We start from the raw sequence: 13,325 nt of genomic DNA on the forward strand, positions 1-13,325 counted from the left end.
CCCTTCCTTCTAGTTTCCAAAAATCTATCTCGTGTATCATTCGGATATATCATTTTCCCATAACTACTGTTGAATAATGTTTCTTGAACAAAGAGAACACATGGTCGGGGGATGGGCCGTCCTGTGCCACTCACAGCTGCTGTGAGGGATCTCACTCTTGCTTCTCAGCCCCCTTCCCCTCTGCTTGAGCTGCAGTGGTGTCGGATTTACATATGTAGAGCTCTGTAAAAACCCCCCCGGCCAGCAGTGCACAGTGATTGACATGGGATTACCTTACATTTTCTTCACAGTAGTTATTGCAATATATGCAATATATACAATAATAAGCATCATTCCAACACAAACATACCTGGCTGAGATCATATGAGATCTTATCAGCCACATGCTGATACAGCTATCAGATTCCCTTTAAGCACGTTCTCCCTGCTACATCAGTGCCATATGTATAGATGCTAACTACAGCTTGGGCACGTTGCGGGGTTCAGAAAAAATGGTGGAAAGAGGAATTTGACTTTGGGAATGAAGAGTTTGCTAGATTGCTTTTTAGGAGCCATTTTAATTTTCAAGTGCCTTTGTGCAACCAGTGCAGGGGAGCGTGTTTTTTTTTACAGAATGAGCTCACGTTTTCATTGGTACTAGTTTGGTGTATATAATTTTTGATCGCTTTTTATTCTGATTTTTAAAAGGAAAAATACAGGGGTGTGAAAGTGTTTGCCCCTTCCTGATTACTTATACTTTTGCATGTTTGTCACACTTAAATGTTTCAGATCACAAAATAAATGTAAATATTAAACAAAGATAACGCAAGTAAGCAAAAAATGCAGTTTTTAAATGAAGGTCTTTATGATTAAGGGAAAAAGAAATCCAAACCTATGGGGCTCTGTGTGAAAAAGTGATTGCCCCCCCCCCCTTAAGACATAAATTAATTGTGGTTTATCACATCTCTGCAAAAAAAATGGCACTGAATGGTAGTAGTTTTTTTTTTTTTTTTTTTAACCTCCATTCTTATTCCCTCCTCAGATCACCTAAGTGATCCAAGCATCATCCTATTGATCATAACAGCCAATTGGACTTTGGTGGGGGTCATACCCGCCCCCCCCCCCTCCCAGCCAGAACATCGGTCCTTTTACCACCTAGGAGCGTGCCCCTATTTTTGGGACCACACACGTTCCCCATTCAAGCAAGTAATAACCTCTACCTCCATCATTTAGAATCAACAATCAACCTCATCCCTATTTTCACCTTGTATTCTCCCATCTACACAGGTCTCCAAAGAACCTTTTAACATCTATTAGTGGGCTCACTCTTCATCCTACCTAACAAGGCTCACATCCATCTTTACTGGTAACTACCATTTACACTCCACTTATTTGTTTGCTAGCATTATACTGATTTTTCTTGTTTATACCTTTCACAGTGTCTTCACAAGGCCTCCCGCCACTTGAGTACTTACACCAAACCTAGTACCTTAGGTAACTACCATTCATCTCTATTCAGCTATTACATCAGTTACCTTCCCTATATTAATTTCCCCCTCCTCCGTTTTTTCTAGACCCAGCAACTGGACTGTCACCCATACTTTGGCCCCCGCTTCCTACTATTATACAAGCGGACTCTTACGAACTGCTAACCAGCTGACTAACCAGGATCTGACAAGGACTTCACTTGCACCTTTTATTCCAGGCCGATACCCACCATTTATCTCAATCATTGTCATTACCTCTAGCCATTTTAATATTTTATATTCGTTGTACTTTTAAATTTCTATTGTCATTGTCCTTTTAAACTTTACCATTAAATTGTTATTTTAATTTACCAATCTATTTAGGTTGTTATTCAGCCGCTTTTATATACCTGCTAACACCTGAGATCTAATTACTTTGGCCCACAGGGCAGCGCAAATTAATCTAGTTTTTTAATATTTACATTTGTTTTGTGATCTGAAACATTTAAGTGTGAGAAACATGCAAAAGAATAAGAAATCAGGAAGGGGGCAAACACTTTTTCACATCACTGTAAATAAACAGCAAATCAGGAATTGCTTTTATATTTAAGTTTTACCCCATCCACTGTGCAGAATAAGTGATAAGACGGCTTAAATCTTCAGATCGGTATGATTACAATGATACCACATTTATGTCGTTATGTCGTTTTTACGTTTTGGCACTTTTGCACACTGAAAATACTTTTTTTAAAAAAAAATATTTGTTTTTGCATCGCCACATTATGAGAGCTATAACTTTTCTATTATACCACCAAAAGAGCTGTATGATGGCCTGTTTTTTTTGTTGGATGAGTTGATGTTTTTATTAGTACCATTTTAGGGTATAAAATATTTTTTTGATCAATCTTTATTTTGATTGTTGGGTGGCAGAAGAAACAAAAAAACACCAGTTCAGAAAGTGTTTTTTTTAACTCTGTTCACTGTGCAGTGTAAGTGCTCCAACAACTTTATTCTTCAGGTCAGTACGGTTACACTGATACCAGATTTATGGTATATAGTTTTTTATATTTTGCTACTTTTTCGCACAAAAAAACACTTTTCTTTTGCAAAATATTATTTGTTTTTGCACTTCCATATTCCAGAGAGCAATACATATTTTATGTTTCCAGTACTGAGTTGTATGAGGGCTTGTTTTTTGCAGAATGAGTTGCCATTTTATGTGATACCATTTTGATGTGCATAAGATTTTTTGATCGATTTTTATACCATTCTTTGTGTCTCTATTTATTTATTTATTTTTACCATGTCTACCATATGGGTTATATAACGGGACAGTTTTATAGTTTGTTTTATTCTGGACGGAGCGATACCAATTATGTGTACATTTTTGTTTATTTTTGTTTTTACATATAACCTCCATTTTAATGGCAAAACGTTTTTCTCGTTATTTTTTCATTCTTTATATAGTTAGTTTTGTTTTTTTTACATTTTTACCAATTTTTTTTATTTTTGCTTAGTCGCAGTATGGAACATGAATATTTTACACTTTGATGACTGGTTTAATACTCATGTATTGCAGTGAATTAGACATGTCACACCCTGCTTATGGCTGGAAAACCCCAAGACCATTACAGTGCCACGGGTTGCCATGACAACCATTGGCACCCAGTGAGCGTGTTGCAGGGATGCCAATAGTGTAAAAGTCTGAGCTCTATTAACCATCTAGATGCTGCTGTCACTATTGACAGTGGCAGCAAAGGGGTTCAATGGCCACGATTGGTGTTAGCACAGATCGGGGTAATTGCAGCAGGGTGTCGGATTTAGTCTATAGCTGATACCCAATCATCTGCTGCCCACGGGGGAGCGCTGTGTACATGTTCCTATAAAGGTGAAATTGAGAAATAAGGCACATTAATGGTTGCCGTACAAAGCACATATTGGCGGTCATTAAGTGGTTACTTAAAAAGTGCTGCCACAGACTAGTGACAGGTTCTCTTTTAGCGGGCTAGCCTGAAATAGGATAGAAGTGTGACTGGGGTTGTAGACAAGGTTGAGTTTGTTATGGTGACCGCAAGTAGAGAGAGTGGAGTAGATAGCAGGGAGTGTAAACCCCCTGTTCTCTCCCATAATTATAGGATTTAACCCCTCCTTGCATCGTACATGCACAGTTACGTACATGTATAGTGGAGGTATGCCAGACATAACTATGAACCCCGATTGTTAACCTTTTGGGTGAGGTTGTGTTGTAATGGCAACTCCCCAGGGCTGCTACCTTCAAGTACAGGTCGTAAATATTTTTAGTATTCTTGCCTGTCAATGTTAGGCAATAAAACACTGTATATTAGGTATTTCCATGCATTATTTCATATTACATATTCAATACCGACTATTAATTTTGAGCACAATCATACTGCACACTGTGCATTTTGGAGGTGGCATAGAAATTGTAGGTTCTTCTAATATTTCTTCCAAGATGCCTGTCAGTCAACTGCTTGCTTCTTGTGTCACTCGACATGGTATCAAGTAAGAACACACAGGAAGTATATGAGCTACAGTGTGAAAAGAAAAAAGTCAGTTGCAGAGCAGACAGAGGCACAAGCAAGAGGAAACCCACCCTCCACGTTAACCAGTAAGTGACTTCCAACATCTACTGTACCTGCTCTGGTCTCTTATTTTTCATCTATTTTACTGTCCATTCCTCGGCCAGCTTCTTAATTCTCTGTTTGATGCTGAGTAATAGATCTTTAAGTCTGAAGATGACCATCTGTGAGGCTGCTGATAGTGTACTTTACAGAAGTGGCCAATGAGGTTACATAACATGTGCTCAGATATCATCCAGAGACGCTCTGAAGATCTTCATAGTTTTGGAGACCATAGAGTCCATGTGACATAACCTTTTGTTTCTTCTAGTGGATTGCAATATTTTGGGGACCATCAAGGGGCTATGGTGCTTTCCCCAGAGTCCGCTCATTACCAGATCATGAGGTTTTTAGTAGCTTTTTGGTTTTACCACCATATGTACCGCCATCAGTTCATGTAACTTTTGCTATATATTTGCTGTACTAGCGCATCAGTTAGTCAACATCTTGTAAAGTTGTTATTTGTAGTTTATTTGTATTAAAATTGTATCTGTCTTTAAAATTGTTTCATTTCACATTCTGAAAAAGTTTTTTCTGACAGTTATGGCAGGGTGCGGTCTTTTAGCTTTTTCTGTACAGCACCATTTCTGACCTGGCAAGAAAAAAAATCAAAAGGGTCTGCTTTGCTTCACTTGCTTTAATTTAGAGGATTACTGGAGTCCTAAATGTCAGACCCCCGCCAATCATTTAGACATGGCATATTACTGGTAATCCTGCACATTTGCTCCAGTGGTGAGTCATTATCTATACAGGTTGCCAGGCTGGTCATGGTAGCCACTGCCCAGGACAATTAGGGTACAGAAAGGAGCAGCAAGCCAAAAGATGGGTGTGCATCCCCCAAATGGCAGCAAGCATTCAGTTGTGATTTTGAGGCTAGGATGAGCACCAGTACTATAGCAGCTGTATTTTCTGACTATTACCTTACGTGATGGGATATAATTATAGGAGCTGGACCAATTTACTGAAAATTTTAGTACAGAATGTCCACAAATCATAAAAATATATAGCCTATGGCCCAAATTCATCATTGCCGTTTCTCCAGTCATTTGCTCATTTTGAGTGGCTTTAGTATTTGCACCTTATCCTCTATATATTTTCACCACTTTTCAAGTTGTCTTTCTTTGTTTTCTTTTTTATTTTTCTTTGACAACTTTGCTTATCCAGATGTTTTAGATAGATTCATGAAATGCCACTTTTACCAAATGTCGCATTTTGTTGGCACATCTCACTGCCGACCGTGTCTGGAATAAGGTTTCTGGAGGAGTTTTCAATTTTGTGCATTTGTGCAACTTTACAAAGTTTCACAAATGCACAAAATTGAAAACTCCTCCAGAAACCTTATTACCTCCTCCAGTCAACCTTATTACCTCCTCCAGTCAACCTTATTACCTCCTCCAGTCAACCTTACTAAAATGGATTTTAGTGCTAAAAAGTCACAAAAACTGGCTAAGACAAAAATAAAGAGCAGTTCTTATTTTGCGCAAAATTCATGAACTATTTGCGCCATGTTGAAGAGTTTGGCACAAAAAAGTCAGCGAATACAAAAAAAATAAAATAATCAGTTCATACCACAAGACAAAAAAAAGAGAAGTGAATTTAATAAACTGCAAATAATGAATCCGGCCCCATTGTATATATTATATATACAGTGGCTTGCAATTTATTCAACCCAATATAAAATTAATAGGTTTCTCCGAATTTCAAATCACACTTTTGCAATATATATACAATATAATTTTATGGTATGAACAGCATCACAAATTCATTCTACGGTTTGCTATATTAGCAATGAGACCAAATACGTAGACTATTTTCAATTCTATTTTTTACCTTTATTCTATAAGAACTGTATTTATGGGGAAGAAAAAATCTTTTGTACTTGATTTGTCAATGTCTGTAAACTCTTAATAATTATTATAATGTTGTTTCAATGGAAGTCAATGGTAGAGGTGTTCAGCTGAAAAGATGTAAAAAACAAGCTAAACATGTGTATTGTGACTTTACTATATACTTGCAATAGCTGTGGTCAGCAGTCAGGGACGGACTGGGACTGAAATTCAGCCCTGGTATATAAAAGCACATAACTTGCTATTACTTATATTACCCTCCCTGAAGGAAATCAAGATTTTCAATATGTCTAATAATGCCGCTATATAAAATTGAATAATAATAACAATATTGCAATATAACAGACAAATACCAGCAAACCATAACCAAATATTACCCGTATATACAGTACTGATAATACCACCATACTGATTGTTAAAGGGGTTGTCCAGGCTTGGTGTTAAAGTCTATGTGACTTCTGAATCCTCATAGCTTGCACAGTCAGGATTCTCCGGTGCCAGCGTTGGGAGAGGTCGTCATGTCACCACAAGTATGGGATTTCCACACCTCCGGCCACGTTCCAACTAAACGTACTCTGCTTTGCTAAATTCACTTGTATTGAGAGGGGCCGTGCACGTCTAATCAGCACGTAATCGCATGAATTCAAATCATACTTGTGGTCACATGACCGGCCCCTCCCGACACCGGAGAATCCTCACAGCACGCAATGCACCCACTATGAAGATTCAGAAATCTGCAGTCATACAGAGTCATTGCAGACTTTAACATTAAACCTGGACAACCCCTTTAATTAAAACCACTGCACTAGGACTGATATCACGACCATACAGTGACCATATAATGGTAACATCAGGTCTACTCCAGTGGTCTACAGACCATATATGTGTGTACTGTGCAGATTCTCACCAGTGCTGTTCTCGCTGGTTGTTGTCATTCGTTTTCCCTCTTCTTTTTAATTCGGCCCAGACCGCCATGACCTCTTCTTCCGACCATAATTTGCCCTTGTAAAATATAACAGAGGCATCTTTACTTTACTGCTTTTTCAAGACCCTCCTCTCATTCTACCACCTCTACACAAACCACAACTTGTGCTGCCTTATAATAATTCCCCTGTGACCCCTTATAATAGTGACCATGCACCTAGTTATAATAATACAAACAGCCCCTGTGCTTTCTTATAATAATAATAATAATGTCTCCTTGCTTCCCCATAATGACAACAACCCCCCATTGGGCCTCCCAAGGGGAGTACATAGAAATAACAGGTCCCATAGAAAAAGTCCTATCACATCAAAGAAGGGCATATCTCCCAACTTTCTAAGAAACGGAGGATATGTATTGCAGCACTTACATTTATTTTCCCCTCTACTGAAGCCCCTAAGTGGTCTCACCCACTATGATACCCCTTTCGTGACCCTCATAGAGTATTATGCCCCACATGGTATAATGACCCAACAAACCCTATACAAAGTATGATGCAGCACAGCACCCACATATTAAGATGGTCACCACAGACCTCCATATATTATGGTATTCAGCACAGCCCCTAATATACAGTATGAGGTGCACAATAGACCCCTATATAAAGCATGATGCCCCTCATAACCACCCCATTAAATTTGATGTCCCCCTTAATCACCCCATACAGTATGAAAGTCATCACAGCCCACCACATAGTATAATGTGCCCCATAGACCTCCACACAGTATAATGTCCACCACAGCCCCCACACAAGATGTAGATCCCTCATATACTACGATGGTCCCCCACAAACAGCCCTCATATAGTATGATGGTCCCCCACAAACAGCTTCCATATAGTATGATCATCCCCCACAAACAGCCTCCATATAGTATTATTGTTCCTCACAAACGGCCCCCATGTAGTATTATGGTCGCCAAACAAACAGCCCCCATATAGCAGGATGATTCCCCACAAAGAACTCCCATATAGCAGGATGATTACCCACAAACAGTCCCCATGTAGTAAGATGGTCCCCCACAAACAGCCCCCTATAGCAGGATAATCCCCCACAAACAGCCTCCATATAGCAAGATGATCCCCCACAAACAGCCTCCATATAGTATGATGGTCCCCCACAAACAGTCCTCTATATAGAATGGTGGTCCTCCACAAACAGCTTCCATATAGTATGATGATCCCCCACAAACAACCCCCATATAGTATGATGATCCCCCACAAACAACCCCCATATAGTATGATGGTCCCCCACAAACATCCCCCATATAGTATTATTGTTCCTCACAAATGGCCCCCATGTAGTATTATGGTCGCCCACAAACAGCCCCCATATAGCAGGATAATTACCCACAAAGAACCCCCAGATAGCAGGATAATCCCCCACAAACAGCCTCCATATAGCAAGATGATCCCCCACCAACAGTCCCCATGTAGTATGATGTTCCCCCACAAACAGCCCCCATTTAGTATCATGGTCCCCACAAACAGTCCCCATGTAGTATGATGGTCCCTAATAAATAGCCCCCATATAGCAGGATGATTCCCTACAAACAGCCCCCATGTAGTATGATGGTCTCCCACAAACAGCCCCCATATAGCAGGATGATCCCCCACAAACAGCCCCCGTGTAGCTTGATGGTCCCCCACAATCAGCCCCTATATAGCAGGATGATCCCCCACAAACAGCTCCCCATATAGCAGGATGATCCGCTACAAACAGCCCCCGTAAAGCATGATGGTCCCCCACAAACAGCCTCCATATAGCAGAATGATCCCCCACAAACAGTCCCATATAGTATTATGGTTCCCCACAAACAGCCCCCATATAGCAGGATGATCCCTCACAACGAGCCCCTATATAGCAGGATAATCCCCCACAAACAGCCTCCATATAGCAAGATGACCCCCCACAAACAGCCCCCATGTAGTATGATGGTCTCCCGCAAACAGCCCCCATATAGCAGAATCATCCCCCACAAACAGCCCCTATATAGTATTATGGTTCCCCACAGCACCCAAAAATCAAATAATCTTATACTCACCTAATCCTGTCTCCTCATCCTCCTCAGCGTCCATCACCTCTTCTGTCCCATCTCTCAGTGGATGTTGGCGGTGCGATGCAGTGACGTCATCGACCGCCGACGTCACCTGCATGCGACGGCCTCCAGCAAGCCCCTGGCTGAAGGGATGCCCACGGCCCGCCTGTGCAAGTGACCTGCGCTGCGTGTTAAGGGATGCCAGAGGCCTGCCTGAGTAAGTGACGGAGCCTTCGGCTCTGTGCTCCGTCACAATTGCCAATAGCAGGTAATGCGGCCCACGGCCGGACCGGCCCACATGGCATTTGCCAGGACTGCCAGATGGCCAGTCCGGCCCTGTCAGCAGTAGTTATTCTGTATTGCACCATGGACTAACCATAATACAGATAGCCAAATGTTAAGTGCATAGACTGACAAAAACAAGGACTGAATAGGGGCAAGAAGAAATATTTCAGGTGTATGGTAAATATAGAATTATAACTTTTTTTTTTTTTTACTCTTTTTTCATAATTGAAATGAATGCTCTGTTACCCTGGCTGATGTCATACTATACTGTTGTAGGGTTTTCAGGTCAGTTTGTATGATAAATAGATTGTTTCTATATTTCTACAGATTTAGCAAATACACAAAAACTGCAGCACAATGGGAGACCTAGAACGTGCCCCTATTTTCATGACCTAGGGTTTTAGAAATATTGGCCCTGATTCATCAAAGCAATTTCACCAAAATTCTGAGGAGTAATGCCACAGCTCATCTTATTCATGAGGATCTGTGCCATTCTCTACACCAGAAATCTTACTCCAGTCAAAAACTGGAGTAAGATTTCTGGATTAGTGCATGTAGACGCATGCTACTTGTCAGACGCTCCAGATTCATGAAGAGGAATGCATCTGACTCCACCACGCTTGCTCATCGAGACTCCGGCGTAAATTGCTGGTCTTGATGAATCAGGGCCATTGACTTGCAGGTAAAATCTGGTCATGTGAACTTGCCAGAAATATTTCATACTGGGCATAAAATCGGGACAGATGTTGGCTCCGTATCACGGACATGTGCAGGAGCTGCCTTTTATTGCATGCACTAATCCAGTCCATATAATGCACCAAAACAGTGTGTTAGCAGTGGCTATAATTGGTCTTGGTGCTGTCTGTGTGCACAACGGTCCACATGAATAGTGCCCAAGCCAATTGTAGCCAATGGCAGGCTGAAAATATGATCATCAGAATTAGCCCTTAACTACACCCTAACTCCCCGCCGAGCAACATTCCCCCTCTTTTTTACTTACTGTCAGGGGATGTGGTTTCCAAATTAATCATCAAGAAGGAAATAAATGTATGTCTGAGTTATAACTTGAAAAGAAAAATGCAAAGAAACATTATCCATACGCATGGTTCACTAAGAGACTTCAATGACTCAATCCAGGTTAGGGAATTTGATATTTTGTGGAGTACACATCATGGTTATGGGTTTTGCCACCCAGATGAGAAGGGCCTGGTGTTTATTTCCCTCTCTGCCCCCTCGTTTGCACACAATGAAGTTCCTCTGGATAGGGAGAGTCTGCATCCAATGGTCTGCCCCATGGTACATACACCCCTGGTATCAGTTCTATTTAAATGGTCAATAAAACTTCAGATTGGGAGCTTGTGTCTTGAGACCTCTTTCTTAAATTAAAAAGACGGTGCCAAGATTTGTAAGATTTACTTAAGAACATCACTAGAGCAGCTTCTTTTATAGAATTATAATTAATTTTTGTATACCCCATCCCTTTTACAGCTCACCTATGGGAGAAAAATAGGATTGTTGGTAGGTATGTTTTCATCCTAGCCATTGGTGGGGTCTAATTTCTCAGACACCCCTCCCCAAGCCAAAATTTCTGATCCTTGTTATGTTTATTGGGAGCCAGGGGTGGATTAAGAGTAGCAAGGGCCCCGGGCAGTTTAGAAGGCGCGCCCCCACCTGATTTATCACGTGACATGTCACATGATCCCCTGTGATAGATCATGTGATAGTTCACGGGAAATTAATTTGGCACAATATTAATTGTGCTGCCCCATCTGAGAGCAGCACAAAATAGGGGCAGATACCCTGATTCCAGCGATGTGTCACTTTTTCAGCTGCTTGTTGTCATTTTGAGAAAATCACCGTTTTATCTGCTGCAGATCTAGCAGCTCTCTGAATGCTGCGTTCTGTATAGCCCCACCCACACCACTGATTGGCAGCTTTCTGTCCATGCTCAGTGTACACAGAAATCTACTGATCAGTGATGGGGGTGGGGTCCTACAGAACTTACTAGTCATCTAGTGATAATTACCTTCTGACAAATCAATGATTTTATCAAAACAACACTAAGCAGCCCAGTAAGAGACACATTACTGGAATCAGTGCCTCTAACCCTACATTATGCTGCTCCCAGATTAGGTGGCAAAAACCTGATGACAGATTCCCTTTAAAGGAGCTGTAAAGACAAAAAAGTTTGTATTAAAAAAAATACAAGCCATTTGTGAAATTAACTTTTTTTCATTGTTAATTCACATTAGACTGTATCTTCAACACTTTTGTCAGCAGGTCTTATTACAGACTCTGAATAGGGCAGCTCTCTCCCTCTCCCTCAGCAGAAAGTCACAGCATAGTTAAAAAACGGGATCTTTTATGATTTTCTCATAATAAATAAAAAAGGACATGCAAGTCCTCCAAACTATTTTCCGTTTCTCTATAGGGGAGGTCCTAAATCTTTCTTGTTCTTTAGTTGATCACATGTCAAAAAGGCAAAGCATTTACTATGAACTCGCCTAAAAAAATATACACTTGGAGAGTAATATCATTATCTGCATGTAAATATTCCTTGACTCTAAGGGCTCGCTCACACTGTCGTATAACACGGCTGAATGCTATGTGATGTTTTATCGGATAGGACTCGGCCCTATGTTATACTATGGGACAGTGCAGATCTGCGATTATTGGCATGAGAAAATAATCTCATTCGATATTCGGACCATGTGCACCCATACAAGTCTACGGGTGCACGTAAAACATTGGACCGCACTCGGATGTCATCCAAGTGCAATCCGATGAACACTCACAGAGACTATGGAGAAGCTGGAGAAATTAAGTTCTCCATCTTCTCCATATCTGTGCTGCGAGAGAATCGGATCACACTCAGTTGAAGCTCTGACAGAGTTTGAGCCGAGTGTCATTAGCATAATTGGCCCTATTCTATTGCATGAGAGAATATATGGCTTAGTGAGTGGACCCTAAAACTGAATAGTAGTGACGGACAGGCACCTCACAAGCGGGATCCATGTAGCTCTCAGATGTCATGTAGGTAGGGCTTCATATAAAATAAATTCAAATAAAAATTAAATGAACACAAAAAGCACTAATTGAATTAGTTTTTCGTATTTATGTTTGCAGCCCCTTTAAAAACCCTTTGAGGACCAAGGCACATATATGTCCCATAGTTTTAAACTGGAAAAAAATTTGATTGAATAAAATTTAAGGTCCTCCAAGGTTTAAGTAGGTCATAAATTCATATGAATATTTGCTCATACAATTGCACATGCCAAAAGATGAAGAAGAACAGAATCAAAAATATGACATTAAGTGGAGCACTTACAGGTATTCAAGGTGAAAGAGACCAGCAAAGGCATCGTCTCGAATGACAGTAAATGAGCTAGAATTCAGCAAGCTGAAAATGAAGACAGCAGGTTAGAAGCGAACCAGACTTTATGGTGCTCAGAATTAGTCAAGCAGAATTTATTGACTGCTGTTGCAAAGCACTGAGACTCCCGCAGTGTATAGATGGCGCCGTGCTGCCTCCCGCTGTGTATAGATGGCTACGTGCGGCCTCCCACTGTGTATAGATGGCTACGTGTGGCCTCCCGCTGTGTATAGATGGCGCCGTGCGGCCTCCCGCTGTCTATAGATGGCTACGTGCGGCCTCCTGCTGTGTATAGATGGCACCGTGCGGCCTCCTGCTGTGTATAGATGGCGCCGTGCGGCCTCCTGCTGTGTATAGATGGCGCCGTGCGGCATCCTGCTGTGTATAGATGGCGCCATGCGGCCTCCCGCTGTGTATGGATGGCGCCGTGCGGCCTCCCGCTGTGTATAGATGGCTACGTGCGGCCTCCCGCTGTGTATAGATGGCTACGTGCGGCCTCCCGCTGTGTATAGATGGCGCCGTGCGGCCTCCCGCTGTGTATAGATGGCGCCGTGCAGCCTCCCGCTGTGTATAGATGGCACCGTATAGATGGCTACGTGCGGCCTCCTGCTGAGTATACGTGTATAGATGGCTACATGCGGCCTCCTGCTGAGTATAGATGCCGCACGGCGCTCCCCCCAGAGACAGCAGGAGGCCGCACAGCGCCATTTATACTCAGC

At 41.6% G+C, this 13,325-nt stretch overlaps 1 long non-coding RNA gene across 1 annotated transcript; it reads left to right on the plus strand.

Moving 5' to 3' along the window:
- Nucleotides 1-1,252: 1,252 nt before the first annotated feature.
- LOC141271139 (uncharacterized) lies at nucleotides 1,253-1,672 on the plus strand. The gene is made up of 3 exons (XR_012321841.1): nucleotides 1,253-1,344; nucleotides 1,418-1,472; nucleotides 1,553-1,672. It is a non-coding gene; the product is annotated as an uncharacterized lncRNA (long non-coding RNA).
- The last annotated feature ends 11,653 nt before the right edge of the window (nucleotides 1,673-13,325 follow it).

This window comes from Phyllobates terribilis, unplaced genomic scaffold (assembly GCF_046119375.1).
Source record: "Phyllobates terribilis strain yellow unplaced genomic scaffold, ASM4611937v1 Scaffold_5__5_contigs__length_657084704, whole genome shotgun sequence".
In the NCBI taxonomy this organism is placed as follows: domain Eukaryota; kingdom Metazoa; phylum Chordata; class Amphibia; order Anura; family Dendrobatidae; genus Phyllobates; species Phyllobates terribilis.